This window comes from Malaya genurostris, chromosome 2, assembly GCF_030247185.1.
Source record: "Malaya genurostris strain Urasoe2022 chromosome 2, Malgen_1.1, whole genome shotgun sequence".
Taxonomy (NCBI): domain Eukaryota; kingdom Metazoa; phylum Arthropoda; class Insecta; order Diptera; family Culicidae; genus Malaya; species Malaya genurostris.
Window position 1 is genome coordinate 211,406,372 of NC_080571.1, and position 22,033 is coordinate 211,428,404.

The 22,033-nt window shown below is 37.4% G+C and overlaps 1 long non-coding RNA gene across 1 annotated transcript; it reads left to right on the forward strand.

Moving 5' to 3' along the window:
• The first annotated feature begins 673 nt into the window (after positions 1–673).
• Positions 674–1,262, forward strand: LOC131427472 (uncharacterized). The gene is made up of 2 exons (XR_009229272.1): positions 674–961; positions 1,099–1,262. It is a non-coding gene; the product is annotated as an uncharacterized LOC131427472 (long non-coding RNA).
• The last annotated feature ends 20,771 nt before the right edge of the window (positions 1,263–22,033 follow it).

Genomic DNA, 22,033 nt, shown 5'->3' on the forward strand with positions numbered 1-22,033 from the left:
CACTGTTTCCAAGAAAATTTTATTTGAAACGGGAAAATAGCAAAAAACCTACCACTTTACGGTACTGCCCTCAGCCCTTAACGGATACGTTAAAGTTAAAGTTAAGTTATAGTTAAAGTTCTACTGAGATTCAAAAGAACCTTCATTGAAACTGTAGACTCTTAGCGTAGTGACGATCCCGACAGATCATACAAAAACTATCTTACTTTGAATAAAAAAAAGGCAAAGCAAAGTCCTGGCATTACATTCCTTTTGTGGAATTTGGCCTTTCTGTTTCAACAGACTTCGCAGCCGATTCTTAGTGTACAGAATCATTGCATGGCTAGTACTATGGATCCTAATGACACTAAGAATCCTACCAGGTTGGGGCTCGAACATACGACAACTGGCTTGTAAGACCAGCGTCCTATGCATTTAACCGCCAACCCGGGACTACTTTGAATCAAAGTGATGTACTAATACAAATAAACCTGAAATAGTTTTAAGATCATGTACAGTATGTACAAAAATAAATGTTTTTTACATTAAAAATGCCTTACTCTTCACTATACGGGACCGGGCGGCAATTAAAAAAATGCGAAACTAGCCGCGTAACCTTTCCTCTCATAAATTTGAACGATAATAACTCAGTCTTTTTTTTGATGAATTGATATAGTTTAACCGACGACACGACCAGGCACTCCGAAGAAAAATCGAAATAAAACGTGTCTGTTAGCGATTCACCACCAGTTACCACAAATATAGCGACCCCTTGATAATGATAAAAATATTCTTCTCGAGCAACACTGTTTAAGTTGCTACGAACTAGTTACCTAGGAACCCCGAATAAATAAACAAAACTAAGTTGAGGAACAGTTAAAATTATTTAACTTTTGGTCCCTCATTACCACTTTATAAGAGTAACTTAATAATGTAGAACGTGCAAATGTTACAGCCATCATGAGTGCAAGCTGTAATAAAAGTGAGTTCTTGAAATTTTATTTGTTAGCTTTCAATATAGGTATGTTGTGGTATATAAACATACCATGATTACGTTCCAAAAAGTATTTTGATATTACATCATTTTCATTCAGCTAACACAGATTTTACTCTTTGCAGCTCATCGTATTCGGAAATGATCTTAGAGTTGGACATGTACGGCACAAGAGCGATATACTAGAAAAGGGCGATATTCCCTAGAAAAACATTTGCCAAAGTTCATTTGTCTGATAAAATTTTGCCAATACAATGAATAAATGAGAATTGAAGGATTCGCTTAAAAATCATTCACTATTTTTATTTCATACTATTACGTACATTAAACTATCTGAGGAGAATGACGAATAAAAACAAAAAGATTTTCCCTAGTGAGTCCAAGCTTCTGCAAAACATTCGATCATTTTAAGATCAGTTTAGTTTTTGGTATGTCCGTTTCCTTCAAGTAGATTTTATTTCAGGTATCATTATTTATCGTTAGTAGCATGGCATAATTATTTTGAATGCCGAATCCGTGTATTCTTTTCAAATACAGTAGTACTTCGTAGTCCCATCCATAGGCTAATTTCAAATCACAAATGTGGCTAAAATTACTACACCAAGACCGACTAATTGATCCACTGCTCTAACAGTAACTGAATAAAACGGATCTTCCACTTGAACCGATGAATCCATTCTAATTTTTTCGTAAAAATATACCCGTTTTGCAGTTTCATTTGTTTACATTTCATAAGCCTTCAATTTACAGTAACCAAGGTTATGGTAACTGTTATTAAAAATCAATAAAATATCAACTTATGTTGCCAGTTTGAATATTTTTCCAAGCGATTTCGTTTTGACATTACGAGTTACTGAGGGGTAGTTAAATTTGCGATACAGTTTTAATAGACGAGTGGCAGGTCGTGTCGTCGGTTTAACCGACGACACGACCTGCCACTCGCTTTTAAAACTGTATCGTAAATTTAACTACCCCTCAGTAACTCGTAATGTCAAAATGAGATTTTGGTAAATATGTTTGGAACTGGCAACCCAGGTTGATAAACTGTTGATTCTAGAATAACAATATCCTTGGTTACGTTTGTTGTTCAATTGAAAAAAACTAAATAGAACAAAACAAATCAATAAGTATTTAACCATGGTTCTATTGTATGTCGCAAAGGAAGAAGACGAAATTGCAATTATAAATGTATTATGGGTTTAATTTAAATGGTTAGCTTATATTCCATCTAACGATTTTTGTAAAAACGGCTGCAAAATCGTTTGCTTATGCGCCTATGCTTAGAAATCCAAGTCTGTGGACAGCCGTCAAGATATAAAAAGGATCAAAAGGAGAGGAAATATAATGCCGTTTTTTGTTTTTAGCGCTGCACCGGTGTAGTGTAGCTGTGACTATGTTCGCTCCAATTTGGGTGTAATCAAAGCATCTTTTTCTTCCCTACATTCGAAATTGATACTATCGAATATAATTACCAATTCGACAAAATATCAATAAAAACTCATACAGGGAAAATAACGAAAAATTAAAACGATTAAGACGACTTAGATTGACTTCACCCAGATTCTTAGTGAAGAAGTATTTTCGATATGACAGAATTAAAAATTTTGCGAGTCATACTTAAGATAATCCACCCGTATTCAAACACTCGGTACTTGTACAAACAGAACATCCCTGAACGAGATGTAAAGTAAAATGCAACAACTATTTTTAGTTTTTCATTGAAAAAAAAGAAAAGGCATTTTACTGCGGTCGGTCGTGTCATAGTAGAATCGATATTTATTCTATGAACAGATAACAATTTGAGTGAGTAACCGGCCGTATTCTTGGGCTGTTTTATATACGCTCTCTTAATTTCTTATCAGGAAACAATTATTTTTTTTTAAATTTCTTTATTCAGGCCAATTTGCGTACAAGCTTTACGTGGCCGAATAAGCCTTGTTTTTATTACATAAATTAATTTTTCTACCGTTGGATCTCGTTGTCACCCTTTTTCTAGGGGGAGAGGAGCTTCCATTTTTATCTTACGATGAGTGAGGGGCACTTTGTTCGTGGCTGCGCTCACTAGTTTCCGTTGTTGGGCGGTTGTCCTTATTTTTGTATGAAGATGTCGTTTTTGCGGTTTCAGTGCAAGGTTTGCCGTAGTGTGCAGGTTGTTCACAAAACTGACATGTAACCAGTTGATTTTCATACGTAATCAGCGTTTTACACGGATGTTTCCCGTCTTGATTACAAATGATGTAAGATGGAATTGCTTTACGTAGTTGCATACGTACCACTCGCACGCCATTCCGGATACCCGAAAAAAAATTTCGCCATACTTCCCTTTCGATGGAAAGAACTTCACCGTACTGCGACATACTTTCCCGAACATACTCATCGCTGGACTGTGGGGGAAGGTCATGCACGCGTACTTGTATGGCATTGTCCACCATGTGCACAGGAATTTTGTATTTAATGTTGTCACACTCAACGCTGTGCACCTCGTTGTTAACCGAAGCGAATGCAATTGCATCGCTTTCACGTTTAAACATAATGTACACACAGTTAGACGCCTTGTTGAATTGAATCTCACTTACATAAGTAACGTTTAGATGCATTCGTTCCTTAAGCAAGATTTCAATTTCGGTTGCTGCTGGTCTAACTTTGCATCGCTTGAAATCAATACAGATTGAATTTGGCCTTGTAGGCCAAGTTTCAGGTTTTGTTAAATCGTATTTGCTCATTTCGTACACTCTATTGTCAACTACACTGTATTGTCTTTGATTTTATCGTCTCGACCGTAAGCAATTGTCGACTGTGTCTGATGAGATGCTAGCACGAACTGAAACAATTAATTAATTCATAGTGAAGTTCGCAGTCGAAGTTTATGTAGAGCTCCACAGCGAAATCTGGTATATACACAGCTAGATTTCGTATATTTTCTGGAGATTCATACTTGAAAGCTTACTCGATTAAAAAGCTTGAAGGCTCTTCCAAAACACCACCATCTGGTCAAACTGAAATTATAAATCTGTTATGAGAAATATTTTAAACAATCTTCAAAACTTCCCAGAAGCAATCTTGCGATATTCGAATTCAGACGAACTTTCTCAATTTATTTGTTTATTTTTATTTCTAGGGTACCTTGGTAACTATGTTGTAGCAACTAGAACAGTGTTGCTTAAGAATTTAATTTTTATCATTAACAAGGGGTCGCTATATTTGCGGTAACTGGCGGTAAATCGCTCACGAACACATTTTATTCCGATTTTCCTTCGGAGTGCCTGGTCGTGTCGTCGGTTTAACTATCAATCGATTCGGAAACATTGAACTGAAACATGTATGGCCACGTCGTTTTAGTATTTCAATAGTATTCCGTTGAAAAACTGGTTAGAATCAACCTATGTTTTCATGAACCAATCGAAGCAGGCCATAATGATGTCATCCACCTAATTTTCTCTAGCCCGGCGGACGGTTCTCTTTCGATAGCAGTTCTGCTATGGTTGTTGTAGGGACCATTTACGTGATGCATGAAAAAGTATCGCTCCGTTCTGCACAGTATGAACCTTCGAACAAAACGGAATCGATAAATAAATGTTCTGCCACAAACTCCAGTTCAATCAGCTACCTACGAACGGAACCGGTAGCTTGTCTAGTGGAAGGATGACAAAATTGAAAATAACTTCCATTCGTTAGTTCGTTCGTTGTCGTAATATCGATCGATTAATCGAGTATTCGATTAATAACTCAGATAATCGAGTAATATTTAATCGAGTAGCTTAAAACTAATATTCGATTATTGAGCTAATCGAATAATTAAAAAAATCCCATAGTAATAATCGAATGAATAATCGAGTAATCGATTAATAACTCAGATAATCGAATAAATTTCAATCGAATATTTTCTAAATTATAATCGATTATTAAATAATCGAGTAATTCGAAATTTCCGACATCCCTATTCCCGTCTGCTGTATACCGTGTTCGCTCGAGTGTATTAAATACCAATTAGCTATTGATTTCGATTCTTCGGTGACTAGCTGGCTAATTTAAAACTATCGGTGATCTGTTAATGAAATTATTACATTTAACTTGATTCAAAAACGTTTCTTCAATAGTTTACGCTTAAAAATGGATTCATGAGTCGACGGGATAATGTACACTGGATTCTCCATTCATGAACCAAACGGTGGTACGTAAATAAATTCAGCTCAAGATTGAGTTATAAAGATACGTTTATTTCATAATACAATATACATAAGTTTTTCTTCGCCGTAGCATCCACAAAACACAGAACTTTAAACCTAATACATTTCGAATATCTTATTAGTATTTCGGAATTTATTAGTTAATCTAAACACTGTTTTTATTAAGTGATTTGCTATTATAGATTACATTAAAAATAAACATTTATTTTGTACATAACTATTTCAGGCTTGTTTGTATCAGTTCATCACTTTTATTCAATATAAGATAGCTGGCTATTGGTTGAACTCATGGAATAGAAAGGAGTCTAACATAAAGTGTAAAGAAAATTATAGATACTTATTTTTCATCAAAGGTGACAAAACACAATTAACTATCTTTCAGCATAAACCCATAGCTACTGTTATTAAACTAACGCATAATCATGTAACCTAATTAACATAATCTGATCAAGCAAACTAGTTTTGTCTATATAATGATAAAAATCTTTCTATCTAGAGTAACATAGAAAGAATTCAGACTACCAAGAATATAACCCTTGAAAAGATTCAGAACAGAATTGTTAAAATTGTTGTTGGACTCCCAGTTTTATTATAAATGAGTAGCGTAGACTTACGTATATAGAATCTTTGATAAAATAACACATAGTATTATAAGAAGAATTCGACCTAAATATATGCAAAAATTACACTATTGCGGAATCAAATAATTTCTCTTGTCGGTTGAGAGATTTATAAAAGCTAAAAATTATTTTATAGTTGTTATATTACTTGTCAAGAGAAGCGTTAATTATAGCTGTCATTGGTAATCATTTCTGAATCAATTACAAAGCTCTTATAAATTGAAGGCATTCGAACTGTTCCTTGGGGTATGATGGCTTCCATGAAATATTGGGGGGCACAAAAAATTATTACTACAGATACACGATCACAAACATTTTCCTGACTATTCCATTAAGAAACAATATTCGAAAGTGGTAAAGTAAAACACATTTCACATTGTAGTAAATTAGTTTAAAAATTTTAGTTATTTATCATTAATTTTAAGATATTTCTAGCAGATTTTCAAATATTTATTCCAGTTACCAAAATATTGGGAGGGCATGGCCACGCCAATAAATATGCTTTGACCCCCCATTGATGCCGTCCCTGATGACTGCCATTGCTTAATTGGCTAACTTCGAGGAAAATATCATTTCACATAATGAATAAAAAATCAATAAATTCTTTTTTTCCCGTTTTATTCAATTTCAATAAATTTCAGTAGAGTTTCCAGCGAAAACCACTCGGAACGGTCGGAGGTCTGCTTCAAGCGCTTCCTTTCCAGTTAATATTTCCACACCTCAAAGCTGCCTAACGTGTCTACTATAAAGTATGAAAATGGAAATAGTTTCTAGCAAGTGTCAGATTTGGCAATAGCTTCCAGCGATCAGGTGCGAAGACACCGCCGACTGACATTGCGGTAGATGTATCTACAACAGATGGAAGCATTCGTTGGGCAATTGCACTTTGACAAAACCACATTCAACTATGCAGCGTGTTGGGTAATTGGCTTATTCCATCCCGAAAGAAGAGCATATACAGGTTTGAACAAGCGAGATTGTAGTCAATAACAGTAGTCTTATTTTGTGCACACCAAATCAGAATCGAGCTAAACTACGAAGATATTGAATTGTGTAATAAACTAAAACTCTATAAATGTTGTTACTACCAGTTTTAGAGAAGATTTGTTAATTTATTGATTCCCAACTGATTGTTGGCAACGAAGTTTCAAAATCACCACCATCAACATGACCTAGTAGGGGCTCCATCTGGTTCAAAGCTTTCAAACACTCAAAAAACGGTTAAGTATTTTTTTTGTTCGAAGCGTCCAAAATAGGCTCATTACACTTAATATACCAGTCAGCTGTCAAGTGGCCAAAGTTGTTCCGCTATTCTTAATGCCTACCGGCAACAAGTATGGCACCTCATCCACAGGCTGAAAAGCGGGAATGCTGAAATCTTGCGCCAGGTTGAATATCGAGGAAATAAATACTGACGAACAGGTTTGCACATTATGCATTAGTTACCCGATAAGACATCTGGGAAATTAATTTAAAAAATGTAGAACCTTGAAAAAGCCTACAAACGATTGAATATCACAAGTTTATGCAAAATTTATAAGCTTCAGGGAATTAGTTGGTCATTAAACCCACGTTAAGCATGGTTCACGATGTTTTACATGTACAATAATGACAAATAAGTTTTTTTCGCTACTTTATATTTAACTGGTCGATTGACAGATATATGCTGGTACAAACGTTATATGATATTTTACACAACCAAAAGGATCTCAGGGTGGCGGAAATGGTAAACGCGTATGAACGGAATGCACAAGAACGCAGGTTCGATTTTGGCCTGTCAATCTGTTCATCTATTCAGGCATTATTTTTTTTTTTGCAAACTTTTTTGCAGAGTATTGAAATTCGACTTTTATTTTTAAAATCGCCGTTTTCCCGGTTTTGATGTGGAACACATCTTTATTTTCTATATAGGGGTGCAAATCAGAATCTCAAGGAAAAATACACGTAGAAATGTGGTCAGGTTTTAAACCCTTACAGCTCAGTCTATTTTGTATCAAATAACAATATTATTTCATCATTTGATTGGAAATATTTCTAAGTTTCGATTTGAATGTATTAAGCCACGTATTTTCAATTATATATGATTGAAATTTTGATTAGTAGCGAGCAGTGTTCTATTTTGTCTGCTAAAAATCTCCAGCATACCAGATTTCCCTGCCATAGACGACGGTTTTGAAGGAGTATGCGATATATCAAAGGAAAAGCATCGCTCTGATTGGTCAATCGATGCAAAAGCGAAACTGTTGGAAGCACGCGAATCTATAAATAGAAGCGAAATTATAGCTAACGTTTCAGTCCTACGCGTTAGAGATGGGAAATATCGAACAAAATCAGTTATCGATAATATCGATATTTCACAATTCGATATCGATATTATCGATATTTTTCCAATCACAGGAATAATTGCCTCACTTCGCCAACATCATGATTTCTGCAATATTTTCCATTGGTTTTTCGTAAGCTTGTTTCAGCGGAACGTCACGAAGAAACCGTCTCGGCAAAGCATATCACGGATCGAGTGTATGAATTAATTGAGAGAAACCGTAGTCATCGACGACACATAAAGGTTGTAGATCCCTAATAACGAACTGAGTAATAGCTTTGTCTATCTCGATTTTCCTTTGAGAATTGGAGCTATACGCCAAATTACTTCTTTTTATGTACTTTCTCATCGAAAGTTGTGTGTTGTTACGTTTTTTTGAAAATGCTTTTTGTCTACAATAAAATTATTTGAATTAACTATTATTTTTTCTCAAATGCTTGCAGTCAATTTTTACTTTGCTGATTCCTTGTCATGTTCCTTGCTGCTTGTGCTGGATTCCGTGATATTCAAACCCTGTGACTCAGCTTTCCGCAAACGTTCGGAATGATAATATTGTAGATGACTTTTAAGATTTGTTGTGTTTCCACTCCAAGGAATTTCTGTGCAACACCCTTTTATTTGGCATTTAACAACACAACAATTTTTTCTTTTAATTTTCATGAAAAAGTCCCACACGACTGATCGCTTCCGGCGCTTTGGATAGAATTGGTTACATAAAAAAAGTTCAGCATAAGAACAGCAAAAAATAATAATTAACATGCAAATACTTTTCTTTGACTTCTGTACTATTAGCAACGTCGTCCAATTCTTGTAAATCAGAAGCCGGCTGCCGTTCAGAGACAGCGAAATTTTTCAGTTTTTTTCCACACGACTTGTCGCTCAGCAGCGAGGAAAAATCTGAAAAAACTGTCATACTGTTTCTAATTTCAGGAATACTTAAAAACTTTAGTGTTTATTTGCACTATATTTGAATACTTTTTGTTGGAGACATGTCCAAGGAGCACCGACGCGTCTTAAAGTTATCTTTATCAGGATCCAAATAAATTTTGAATTATCTTAAAAACAGGAGAAAATCCATCCCTCTTCAACACATCTTGAAGATGGATTGTCGCATTTCCTCCTGTTTTAAGAAAATATTTAGCGATCCCGATCAAGATGCCTTAAAGACGTGTCGAATATTTCTTGGCGACGTGTGTGGATTACTTACTGTATTCTTCCGCCAAAGTTTAATTCTACACACTTAAAACCATTTCTTGAGCTCGGCATAATAAAATGCCGAAACTGATCAGCAACACGTAAATTTGCTGATTGCTCAGTAATCAATACGCATGTTTCTGAGCTTCGTTAAATGCATTCACTGATATTTCGGTAAAATGCTTCACTTTGCCGAAATTTGGCATAATTGCTTGCTGAATTTATCAGTAAACAACAGATATGCCGACATCAGCAGAGACGTTTGCCGAGATTTCGGAATATGCGCTAGCTGTTGCCGAGATTCAGCACGACAGCTGTCATTTATTGCCGCGTTACATTTTCGCTTCGCATTTTGCGATTATTTTCTAATGAAATTCTCGAGTGAAAAAATGGATAATCTTCGAAGAAGAGTGGAACCACTTGCAAGTAAAAATATTGAATAAATATAGTGACATGTTTCGCTTGATAAAAAGCGACTTTATCAGAGCACTCGCGATTATAAGGGAAAAACACCCAACACGGGGCTCAAAGCGTCCTCGAGACAAAACTTTGGGGGATATGCGAAAAAATAACCCAATGCATGGAATAATTCAATAGATCAAAGTAAGTTTATTTTTTGAACAATACCGTATATGCATCATTAAATATTGAACATTTTTGTAAGCCAAAAATCAATATATATTTTTATTTTCATATTTCCAGCTCGACTCAAGGTGGCCGCATCTGGAAACGCCGCTTTTTATTTATGCTACATGTTTACAGGTAGGCTTTAAGCACTACTGGCAACAAATTTGTAAGCCTCCTTTAAGTGATAATAAAATGAATTTTTTATCCTGAATGGCGTGTTTATAATGTTGGGAAAATACAAACAAAATTAATTGACTAAATTTTTAATTACTGATGATTCGGTAATTTATTTTTTTCATTTTTTCGTTTTATTGGATTGCCGAATATTCAGTGAACGTTTCACTGAGCAAACAGTAAATCATATGCTGACGATTTCGGCAATATTTGACGTTTGTCAAATTTTAGGATGCCGAGACGCTCAGTAATTTTATTTTTGCCGAGATGATAGCTGATTACTCGGCTGTGCGAATCTCGGCATTTTTTTGCCGAGACTCAGCTAAAAAATTTAAGTGTGTATAGTTAAACTTAAAAGTTTCTGTTTGTTCGCTTGTTGCACTTTGCTCTCTCACTACTTAGTATACACGCTGCCAACAAAATACTTAATATTAAGTACATCCTATAGAAGGTTTGCGTGCAGGAAGTCAATTTTAGTTAAGATTTGATTTACTTAATTTTGAACACAGCTTAAATATCTAATATTGGATAAAAACTACACGAGAGAAGTAAAAATATGAAATTTTAATTTTATCTAACTCCATGGTTGCAATATCGAATATCGATATTTTTTTTCAATGTTATGAATTATCGATATCGTCGAAACCGTGGTAATATCGATATTATCGATAAATATCGATAAGTCTCCCATCTCTACTACGCGTAGCATGCCAGAGTTAGGTTGTTGCTAGACAGCAACAAAACTTGAACACAAGCTTGGTGAAGAGAAACTTAAATATCGATATCCGTTTCGCAAATATGTACAAAGATATAATTGCATACATTTGGGATATTGGTGTAATTTCGTCGGCTATAAAACAAATACAAATCAAGACAAACAATGTTCGGTGTTGGTTTCTAAACAAGATCAATCTAAGCAGACTCTCGTGCAATTGCGGATTCAAAAGTATGACGATTGATTGAACTTTTTGTTTGTAGATCATTAGAAATGTTGGTTGCCTTGTTCCACACCAATGGCTAGAACAACCCCATGGGGCTGATCCTTGCAGTTTTTACTCGCTCTATCGATTCCGAGCATCATACTTTATAGCGTACTTGAATACCGTAGACTGTTTTTTCAGAATTCACAGGATTTTTAAACCCTGTCTGAAGATAGTTGAATTTGTTTTTTGGCATCTCTTCTTACCAGGTTTAACACCTGAAGCGAAAATAACTTTGAATGTATTTAATAAATAATGAATTATTCAACAAAAACAGGAAAACAACCATTGTTAAAAAACGTTTAGGCACTTTCTCTCTCATCAGTTTGTTTAGAAAAATGTTCTAAACAAACTGATAATTCTCTTTTGAATTTCCGCTCAACGACTGTTAAAAAAACTGCTTTTGCGTTTTGAAACAATGGTCATTTTGCTAAGATTGTAAATTGACCCGAAACACGCTCCGACAATCGATAATTGTTATAACCAGATCGATGTGATCTAATTCGAGCTGCTAAAACCTGATGAAACTGGCAACGGCATTCGCTACTTGCAACTTGCTACTTGACTTAAATCGTTAATTTGTTGCAAGTAGCGAAAAAACCGACCAGAATATGAAGTAATACAGGAAAAGATAATTTTGCTCCACGATTATACACCATTGCACTATTTTTTTTTTTTTTTTTTTTTTGAATAATATTTTGTCTGTTTATTGCTTAAAATACTATTTACATATTATAGTTCATATTTTAGGTAGAATTCCAATTCATTAATGTTAATTAAAGTATCTGTTTTGTTCACAAAATGTGAATAAATTGCAAATAATTTTAGAACTTTAGATTTCGTAACTGTACGTATTCCATTCAATACTGGTATCATGAAGTGCTCGAATTCTAATCGCCTCCATCCATAACGCGATGAGATTTGTCGTTGTAAAAATTGCCAGGCAGGTACAACTCTCGGGCATTCACTAAACTTGTGCTGTAGTGTTTCCACTGGCGCGTTGCAGTGTAAACAATTCTCGCCATCGACGCGCCGCATCGTATGTAAAAGTCGTCTATGTTCGGTTTTTCCATTTACAAAAAGAAAAAGGTCGCTTCGCTGCTGCGTTGTTAGTCCTTTTGCTCTGTGGATATTGCTCCACGCCTTATGCCAATCTCGAGATGGGTTCTCTCGTTCTATCCTGGGTTGTTCGGTGCTTTGTGTGTAGAAACGGTGGATTAGATCGGACGAAGGATTTTGTTGAAGTTGTTCAGGTAGAAGTGGGAAATTCAAATGTATTATTTTTAAACAAGGGCAGTTTGTGGGGAGAATTATTGGGATTGGGTTGTTTTGGAAGATTAATGATTTGTAGTACGGAATTGATTCTTTTTCTTGTGTATGTCGGTTTATCAGAAGCGCCTTGCATTTCAAGAGGGGTAGTTGCAATTTAAGTCCACCTTGCGTTCGATCTCGTGCTAGTTGTTGTATTGGTACTCTAGCTGAGATTCCTCGCCATAGGAAATTACCCATTGTAGAGGTTAATTTTGCTATATGGATGCTTGACGGGGGTACGGTAGATGCTACACACCATATTCTCGCTGTTATGAATGTGTTTAGTAATGTAACTTTTTGAAAAAGTGACAGTGTGCGCATAGAATGAAACCAGATTAGGCGTGAGAATTTTCTCACCAGATCGTCCCAGTTGACTTTTATCATGCCTCGAATAGAGTTGGTGTATGTTATACCCAGTATTTTGATCGTCGTAGCTGTTTGGAGCCACTGTACTTCCAAAGGATCTCGATCAATAATTCCAAAATTAATCGATGTTGTTTTGGTTAGATTTAATACCGCTCCAGATACACGGGAGAAACGAGTGAACAGTTCGTATATTCGGTCAATTCGCTGAGGGGTGGTGACAATCACACTTATGTCGTCGGCGTATGCGACGACCAGATCATTTTCGCATATTCGTTCTATTCGCTGCAGTAAAGGATGTATATATAGGCTAAACAGAATACTCGAAATAGGGCTACCTTGTGGAACCGAGCGTTGTATGGGGAATGCTGTGGATAAGTGTCCGTTTACGAGTAAGCGAGAAAACGATGCATCGGAGAGTCTGATAAGTAAATTCACCAGATCCCGATTAAAGCCGAGCGAGCACATGTTCCCGAATAAAAAACTTCGGTTGACACGATCAAACGCGTGGTCCAGGTCAAACGATATCAGCTTACCTGCTCGGCGTTGGTTGATCAGCTGTGCTATTCGGTCCTTCAGTGATAGAGTAGCTTGAAAAATGTTGTTGTTGTTATTAGCACATTTTTGTGTATCGGTTAAAACCCGGTGTGTTTTCAATATGTTCTCTATTCGTGCCTTCAGAATACGCGACAGAAGCTTGTAGTCGTAGTTCAGTAGTGTGATTGGTCTGTATGAGGTAGCTGTATCAGTTGTCCCTTTCTTTTTAACTAACACTATAACACCTTCTACGAATTCGGTCGGGAAGTTAGAAGCCAGTACTTCGTTCAACACGAGATTTAACTCACGGTGGATGACATCAAGTGTGTATAGGTAGAACTCCTTCGGAATTCCATCGGATCCAGGAGATTTCCGTGATGCGCTTGTTTTTATAGCCGTTGTTATCTCAGCTGTTGTGATTTCGCTCATACATGTCTCGTTCGTTTCGTCGTACTCCGGTATTACTCTTTCGCAGGTGAAGTATTCGTCTCTCACTTCAGTCGTCTCATCAGTCGCATATAATGATGTATAGTATTCTAGTAGGTGTTGCTCGACGAGTTCGGGTCGATCGATGATTTCATCGCTCTCACTCCTAAGCTGCGTTATGATAGTTTTTTTACGTTTCTTTTCACCCAGATGAAATGTTGATATCGGTTCGCCTGCGATATGCGTTTCGTTAATACGCACGAACATGTGCGTAAACTGTCGTTGGTGGGTCAACATTTCAGCTTTGATACGATTTATGGTTGTTAGCATTCCTTGGTTTTGGTAGTAGTTGTCGTACGCTAGACGTAATTGCGAATAGAGTCGTTGGTTTTCTCGGTGGAAATTTTCAAATGCCGATTTGGATTTCCATCGAAAGAAGGATTTGATTTTCGGTTTAGCGAATGATATCCACCAACTCATCCACGATGAGAAATTGCGTCGTTGTCGGGTCCAATACTGCCAGCTACATCGGAATTCTTCAATATTTTCAGGAGTGAGGAGATGAGGACGAAGGGACCAAAATCCTCGTCCAGGTTCTCTACCGAGGTGGGGTAAGCAAATCCGGGTGGTCACCGCTTTGTGGTTTGTGAATGAGCATACGTGAGCATTTGCATTTCGAAGCTGATTACACAAACTTGAGCTGACGTAGATGCGGTCTAGTCTGGAAGTGGAGTTGTGGGTAACGTACGTATGGCCTGGGGTTTGGATGTTTAATTTTATCCATACGTCGTGAAGCTGCAATTGTTGAATAGTTGCTCGGAGCGACGAGCTTATGTTGTGCCCCGTTGCATCGCAGGGCCGCAGAACACAATTGAAGTCTCCGGCGAGAATCACATGATCGGTGTTATGGCGGAGATAGTAGGCTATAGTGTTGTTGAAAAATCTTTCTCGTTCAGCGCGCACCGCTGATCCAGAAGGTGCATAAACATTACACAACGTGGTGTTGGCTATGCGCAAAGCTACAAGTCTACCATCGAGGCTTTTTTCAACGTGAGAAAATCGTATATATTCTTTGAGAGCTATTGCCGTTCCGCGTCTCGCTTGGTCCACATTGCAGATCACGTTGTATCCTTGTAGGTCAAATTGCTCGCTCTCCACTTCTTGCAGAAAGACGATGTCGAGGTCCATCATTCTTACAAACGTTTGAAGTGCGTTGGTCTTGGTCGGGCTTGTGATCGTGTTGATGTTTATAGTGGCGATATTGTAACTGGTGTGCTCCATTAGGGTACGCAGTTTTCTTCCATCGACTCGTCACCGTCTTGTTTTGATTTTTTCCCTGGGGACCGACGGAGTGAACGTCGGCTGCTCGTGGAAGTAGTGGATCTGTCGGATTCGTCACCATCATTTTTCCGTTCGGTTGGTGTCGGTCTACGTGCCTCGTCTCCGTTGCTCGATAATGGTTTGTGGGGTATTCTAAAGGCTGTGGTGCTGAGATTTGGGTCTGTGAGTGGCTCGATTTCAGTATTTTGTGGTGCTGGTTTGTCATTGTTCTTTCTGGTCTGTGGTAAACTCTGTTGTAACTGTGTAGGAGTTACCATCGGCGACAGCCGGGAGACGGGAGGCTTGCTGGGAATGTTTACTTGTGTTGGTTTGCGGTGGGTCGGTTTTGGTCGGGCCGACTGTTTGACGGCGTTCGCGTATGATGTGTTGCTCTGATCGGCCTCTAGTTTTTGGACCAAGAGTTTTTTGTTTTGTATGCAGGAAATCCCGCTGTGGACTGATTCGTTACAATGTCGGCACGTTTGGTGTTGACCGTAATACGATAGAGCCGTGATTTCGCCGTCGATAGTTACATATGACGGAATGTTTGTTTTGACAATCATTTTTGCCACTCTAACACCGGTTGGAATGCCGCCAAAAGTATACTTTTCATCCCATAGCATTTCGTGGATCGAAAAGACATCGCCGTATGCTTGCAGGAATTTTATTATTTCTTCGTTCGTCACATCTTCGGAGAGGTCGAAGAGCTTCACCTCCACTGTCCCGTCCTCCAGTGTGATTCTCAATTTGTAGATTTTGTCGTCGATCTCGGTCTCATGTACGTTGTCGTGCTTTTCTACAATTTTTTGTGCCAATTCGAGTTCATTGACTTTAATAAATGCGCAGCCCAGGCTTCGACTTGGTTGAATTCGTATTACTTGATGCTTTTGTAGCTCAAGAACAGTGCTAACGAAGTAATGAAGTTCATCGTATGACGGTTTCCGTGGTAGATGCGCGTAATCAATACGGAACGTGTTTTCGCGGCGTCTCATTTCACTCGCGAGAATTTTACCCGATACTAGGGTGTTACCCTCGATCTAGTAAGTGCTGATAACTCAATATAAAGCCCGTGCACGACTTCCGATGTCTAGCGAAAAATAAGCGTGTGTGCTCGACTCGGAGGTTGAGCGCTAACTGATAATTTTGCTCCACGATTATACACCATCGCACTATTCGAAAGGCGTTCGTGGCACGCTAGCAGGGAAGTTCACAGTGGGAACGCTTCCTCATGTGACTTACTCACCCGACCTGGCCCCATCCAACTACTATCTCTTTATCTCGTTGGGCTACGTACTTTTCTGAGCAACACTCTCATCGTTACAAAAATTATCAAGAATTATCTGAAGAAAGTGAGTAAGCAATTCGAAATTGAAAATCCTATAGTTCTGGAACAGAAGGTCAGACCATATTGGAATTCAGGAATTTTCTAAGGCATTTTAAGACCTAAGTTTGTGAAAATTGGCCGAGAAAAGATATAAGGCAAATATTTTCATTCCCTGTAATTCTGATACCAGATGTCATTTTAAAATAATATTCAGGAATTTTTAATGGAACTACAAGACCTTTTATTTGAATCTAAGGGTGAAAATGGTTAAAATCGATTCAGCCACTTCGAGAGAAGTGCTTGCACAAAAATGTTACATACACACGTATACACACAAAAATTTTGCGTACTCAACGAAATGATTCGAAAGGTATATGACACTCGGCTCTTCGGGCCTCGGTTCAAAAGTCGGTTTTCACAGTGACAAATTTATAAAATTTGTTTGCATTCGAGAGCGTTTTACGGCATAGTACTGCTCTTGAATATAAAATATTTATTTTATTAGCGAAGTGAAAAAAATAAGAAATGATATGAATTGCAATAGCAGATTGGCCAGTGCAGCAGTGAAGACACGGAAATCTTCTACAGGGGAGGAAATGGGTAAAACATATTCCTAAAGGAAATGTCGCTTTTGCTTTTTTCACTTTATCTCAATGGAAATATAATTGATAATTACTTTCAACCAGTGCTTTTCGAAAATATCACAGTGACTCATTTGGACATTTTTAAGCTGTTCATACTTATTAATCCGTAAATGAGTTTTGTCATCAACTAACCAGACCAATAACTTGGAATAATGGTATTATTAATCTTGATAATATCGTCCATGTTTTTACGTAATCAACCATATAAATTTCAACTTTCACCACATTAGACTTCGGTGTAAACTAATAAAGTGTTCTGCAACTAGCAGAAACTTTATGTCTGCGTAATGATTTATGTTGAAATACTTGGTAGCATAACAATTCAACATGAACCGTTATGCACTGACGAGTCAAAGACGAAACATAGAGTAAAAATACGATTATTTGCCTTATGCACAAAAAAACATCAGCCCCATGGGGTTGTTCGAGCCATTGATGTGGAACAAGGCAACCAAAATTTCTTATGATCTACAATCAAACAGTTCAATCAATCGTCACACTTTTGAATCCGCAATTGCACGAGAGTCTGCTTAGATTGATCTTGATTAGAAACCAACACCGAACATTGTTTATCTTGATTTGTATTTGTTTTATAGTCCACGAAATTACACCAATAGCCCAAATGTATGCAATTATATCTTTGTACTTATTTGCGATATGGATATCGATATTTAAGGGCTGAGGACAGTACCGTAAAGTGGCTTTTCGCTATTTTCCCGTTTCAAATTAAATTTTCTTGGAAGCGGTGCAGAATATAGAAAAACCCACCTGACAATGTCTTCGAAATTTAGTTGAGAATATTTTGTGAAATTTTCAGAATAATTCATTGAGTTTAGCGTGATGTATTTTTTTCTGACTGAAGAACTGCGGAAAATTGGAACGCTCGGCAATGCATACCTCTACTTGTTAATCGTATATCTCGGCTTTGAAGGCTTGTATCACAAATCTATCGTGACAAAGTCTAGATAATTTAGTTTAGATGCGATTAGTACATAAAAACATATATGTTATCGCGTCTTGTATTTTTCTGTGAAACAAAATCAGTTTCAATGCATCCGCCATTTTTTTCGCTTCGGTTTCCTGATAGCATTCTGAAGAAGGAGAGAGAAATAAATTTGGCTCGATAAGGCTGCCAAACACACAGACATTCAATCTATGTGAAAGTTGAATATTTTTTCATTGTTCATTGGAATCCATGTAATGTCCAACCCATACGATAGATTAATGTGATAAAACTTTTCATCAAAATAATAAAATGTATTCTGGCAACCCGGTACAGTTTGCTCATATACGAGAGAGTCCAAGAGAAATACGATGCGCAAAGGGTATTGAGCGAGCCACGTGGTCGATTTAAAACTCAACACGTGGCCCTCTGTCCTCAGACCTTAGGTTTCTCTTTGCCAAGCTTGTGTTCAAGGTTTGTATGCAAGAAGTTGTTTTTATAGCATTGTTTCTCTACCATTCTACGATTTCGGTTGAAACGATAAACTTTTTCTCATTATCAATCGAGTTCATCTTATATAAATTAGAAATTAATCTTAAGCACTCAAAATTTACCCTGGGGTAGTTGTCAATTTCTCAGGCGAAATGATTTTTCGCCTGAGAAATGGAATTCCATCCGAGCTTGCATGACACAAGATCAGAGCATACCATTTAAAGCTTTAAATCCTTTTATGGCTCTTTTTGTCTTGCTGTCTAGCAACAACCTAACTCTGGCATGCTACGCGTTGGACTGAAACGTTAGCTATAATTTCGCTTCTATTTATAGATTCGCGTGCTTCCAACAGTTTCGCTTTTGCATCGATTGACCAATCAGAGCGATGCTTTCCCTTTGATATATCGCTTACTTCTTCAAAACCGTCGACTATGGCAGAGAAATCCGATATGCCGGAGATTTTCAGCAGATAAAATAGGACACTGCTCGCTACTAATCAAAATTTCAATCATATATAATTGAAAATACGTGGCTTAATACATTCAAATCGAAACTTAGAAATATTTCCAATCAAATGATGAAATAATATTGTTATTTGATACAAAATAGACTGAGCTGTAAGGGTTTAAAACCTGACCACATTTCTACGTGTATTTTTCCTTGAGATTCTGATTTGCACCCCTATATAGAAAATAAAGAAGTGTTGCACATCAAAAGTTTAACCTCTAAATGACCAACACCTGAATCGGCCAGAAGAAGCCAAATCATGTTTACGTTCGGCATGTCAGCTAAGACATTAAACTTCGGTGTAAACTAATAATGTCTGCCATATATGACTTTGTTTCAGGACGTCTCAAACTAGAATCTCAAGCAGCTTATAGAGTGAAGATATAACTTGGTAATTTGCAATAATTCGTTTGTCTCCTTTTTTGGAGACAGGAAACATAAAAGTTTTTCCCAGTAAAAAGTATCGATTTCCGTAACTGATTGGACTTTGAATTATTTTCAAAGGCGCATATTTTCAGAGGAACATGACACATTTTGTTCTCCGGTTACACTGGAACCAAAAAAACGGAGTTTTTCATCATGGAGCACTGGAGTATCGCTCACCGCTCTTTTATTTAAAAACTCGTTTCCGAAGAACCAGTCGTACGTTATATTCTAAATTAAAGCCGAAAATGCCAGTTCCTTCACGTGATCCTGTGAAGCTGTGTGTGAAAAATTTCGTAAAAACAAGGTTCTGTGACCAAGATAAAACCTCTGGGTCACGTCCGGACTGTCCGGACACCAGAGAATGTTGAACGAGTTTCATCCGATCTTGACTGCTCTTCAAATTTCGTCTTTCTATCGAATGGCCAAGAAAGATGTGTTTTTTGATCCATACAAGATCGTCATCACCCAGCAGTTGATACTAGATGTGCCAGATCTGCAGATTTGTCTGTAAATCTGCAGATTTCGTACATAGTGCTGCAGACATTTTTTGTTGTGCAGATTTTTGAAAATCGAGGTTTTCGCAGACATTCGTCATAATTGACAGACTTTTGATATTGTTGCGATCTTTTTTATTATTTTTTGCTCGCCAAGGCAGTTTAGCGTATCATACTTGTAGACAAATTGCTGCCAGCAAGACATATTTCTTTTGGATATACAGATTTTTGCAACTCTGTCTGAAGATATTTGAATTTTTTACTTGGCATCTCTGGTTGATACCGACGGATTTTGGAGCTCGTTTATCGTTTGCGAGCAAGTTGCTCTGAATGACCTCGCCTGATTTATCGAGTTGTTATTTACGGGGCTATTTAAAAAGAAAAGTTCACATTAACAAGCGCTGATCCATGGCTACCAAATATTTATAGTAAGATTGTCGCATTCTTAGAAAAATTTCAATATCTTTTGAGAAATGCAATCAGTGCATTATGGCTCAGGCGTGCGACTTACCCCATCGACCCCTGATTCGTATTCACTCTTTGTAATTCTACCGGCATCATGAGATTATAATGGGTGGTATTCCAACCTCTTAACCATGGACTGACCCATAGGGTCATTAACGTTACTCAGCTCGGTGAAAGTAGTTTCGTACGGCGAGCGTCCTTGCAACGACGAATCCCTTTTCATCGGCGGGTTCGTTTCCTATACGCCTTAGGCGATGTATCCAACGTAAGATAGTCGGATAAATTATGACCGCAGTAAAATCGAATCAAAACAAACAACAAAACTGTACCAGTTGAGTTTATTCAACCTCAGTTGGAATGATTGCATTCTACACGAGAAGTAAATTCTTAGCGTGCTTGTCTGTACTCAGGTGCCATTTATACTCGAGTCACGACGATCTGGTTCGAGAATTTGACGGAGGCTCGTTCGTATCAGACTGAGTATTGCAAAACATGGGTAGAATAAATTTAAGTCAACTGCGCGCGTGGTGAGTGGTAGCGTCAAAATGTCCACGCATAGCACGGTTGACGTTCGTGTCTGTCGCTGTTTGGCCTCGATCTTGGACTCTCGCTTAATTGATTGCAATTTCCTGCGCTGGGCCCAGAGCCCCCGGTGAAACGAGGAAATTTTAGTTTGCCGCGCTAGATTTGTGGGCTTGATTTGATTGATATAGTTTCGTTCACATTGCCTCACCAATGAGGTCTAACTTAGGCAACGAAAATGCTTAGATGGCCTAGTAATCGTGCAGAATATACATATGTGTAGGGGTGTCGCCAGGTATACTAGATGCGATGTAACACCTGTTGAATTTGTAACGTTTTTGGGAGCTCGATTTTCTTGAATATTGAATTTCTTAAATTGGTAAACTTCTCCGCGGCCTGGAGGGCCGAGTGTCATATACCAATAGATTCAGCTCGATGAACTGGACAAATGTATGTGTGTCTGTATGTGTGCCCATTTGTCAGAAGTGAGGTTAAAATTATAAATTGTCTACATTGCGTGATAGATTTCTTCGGAGAAGACAAAGAAACATATCTAACACATAAAATCTTTGAAATGGATTGGTGTCGAGATGTGAAGCATTGTTCATCGGATACTCCAAAATGTAGTTTTCCTATTTTTGCCTTTTTACCATGTTTTCGTTGTTGTCAAAATTTGCAATTTTTTGACAATGTCTGTCATAATTGACCTTGAAAACTAAATGTGGTTCCATAATTAGATACCCTTTCGTAATACCATTCAAACGAGCCGTAGACAGTAAGAATCCATTAACTATTCACGGAGATTTTTCCGCCATATCCCTATGGTAGGGGTTCTGAACAAAGCACGATGGAATGACGCTTGGAAGCAAATGAGATGGGTTTGGAATTGTTCGATTGAGACGTGCCAAACCTTATATTATAAATTCTGCATTATCTTCGAATTCAAAGTGACAACCTGTGCATTTTTATAAAAAAATAGATTGTAATTGTCTTCAACTACAACCACCGAAAAAACGAAATTTTCGTATCACGCAAATATATTCAGAAAAGTATGTATATTTGTTGAAATTGCACTGATCATTTGATTTAATATTTTATCCTACTAATTTTAATAAAGCAATCGATGACCAGTATTTCTAGTTGCAACTTTTTAGAGACAAGTCTTATATATAATCGTTTCT